Source organism: Sinocyclocheilus grahami, unplaced genomic scaffold (genome assembly GCF_001515645.1).
Source record: "Sinocyclocheilus grahami isolate Dianchi unplaced genomic scaffold, SAMN03320097.WGS_v1.1 scaffold1420.1, whole genome shotgun sequence".
NCBI lineage: Eukaryota > Metazoa > Chordata > Actinopteri > Cypriniformes > Cyprinidae > Sinocyclocheilus > Sinocyclocheilus grahami.
The window spans coordinates 160,370-161,938 of record NW_015506599.1 but is presented as its reverse complement, the minus strand read 5'-3'; the positions used below and the strand labels follow the sequence as shown (position 1 = coordinate 161,938).

Sequence of the window (1,569 nt, the reverse complement as noted above, 5' to 3'; positions counted from 1 at the left end):
ACAATATGCTGGATTTGCCAAATTGCGTGACATTCCACGTTATACTGTAAATTCCATTTTTATGGCTGGATTCCAGGATTCCCACCATGTTTTTTTGCATCTTTATTGGCATCGGTGGTTCCATGAAGAACCTTTAACATCCGTCAAACCTTAAATGGTGTACAAAAGGTTTTTCAGATTACTAAAATGTTCTTTTTACTAAGATAAGATGGTACTTTTAAGAACTGCTCAATGAAAGGTTCATTGGGAAACCAAAAATGGTTCTACCACTGCATTGCCACAAAAACACCCTTATGGAACCTTAGTTTTTATACCTTATCCAGACATACCTTATTCTGACATGCATAGCACGAAGCATGCATCCTTATGACATTAAACCGATTCGTCCATTAAACCACAGCACATTCACATGTAGCTAATCAAGTCAGCTGCCTTTGATCAGGAAGCGAGCTGGTGAAAGGGGATGTTGTCCACGATCTGCTTTCTCTCCCTCAACAGTTTATGAAGAACACCTCTCCAACATCCTGCCAAGCGCTTAACTGCTCACAGGGCTTGCAGCTCATGTTGCGAGGCCTGTGTTATATCAGTTCACTCCTTGTAAAACAGGGGGAGGCAGGCAGAATCCATCCCCTGCTAGGCAGTGCTATGTAAACATGCCAGGAGCCGACCGAGAGGAACTAACAAAGGTACTCACACTGAGGCAGATGGAATCTCAAAGCACTGCGTTCATAGATCACCTCAGCGTCTGACGGCACACTCATGCACTGCCCAGCACACATTCACTGGCTATCTGGTGAATACTGCACATAAAGATGCCAGTAGTGCTCTGAATTCACCAGCTAAACTCTGACTGACTGGTTTTTATGCACCTGTAAAAAAAGTGTAGACAAGATTATAACAAGGTAGTAACAAGGTTATGTTATTCTTTCAGTTTTTATTCCTATATTAGTTTCTGTTTGTATTTTCAATTTAGTTTTACTTTATCATTTTTAGTTTTAGTTTTAGGTTTTATATTTTAGGGCTGCCAAAGTTAATGCAGTGGAATTATATATAAAAAAATTCCGCTGTTAAATTTCTCAGTCTAATGTTATTGCTATTTAGCGTTAATGTGTAGTGTTGAACAGATTTCATTATTTTTTGTGAACTTTTGCCTTCAGATCTGTCTTAATTCTTTGTTTCATAAATCCAACAAGGTGAATATTGGTCCATAGTAACATCACATAGTTCCTGCAGATTCGTCGGGTTACACATCAATGACGTGAATCACCCATTCCAACACATCCCAGAGGTGTACTCTATTAGATTGAGATCTGGGAACTGTGGAGGGCATTTGAGTATAGTAAACTCATTGTCATGTTCGAGAAAACAGTTTGAGATGATTTGAGCTTTTTGGCATGGGGCATTATTCTGCTGGATGTACTGTAGGCATCACAAGTTGAGTTCAATATGGTTATAAAGGGTTGGACTTAGCCAAGAACAGAACTCATGTAGGCTGTGGCATTGAAACGATGCTCAATCGGTTCCCAAAATGTGCCAAGAAAATATCCCTCACACTATTACACCACCATG

At 39.8% G+C, this 1,569-nt stretch overlaps 1 protein-coding gene across 1 annotated transcript in view; it reads left to right on the top strand.

The window, feature by feature from the left end:
- LOC107570132 (cGMP-dependent protein kinase 1-like) overlaps positions 1–1,569 on the top strand; it is a 144,024-nt gene that overhangs the window by 61,264 nt on the left and 81,191 nt on the right. The window lies entirely within an intron of this gene.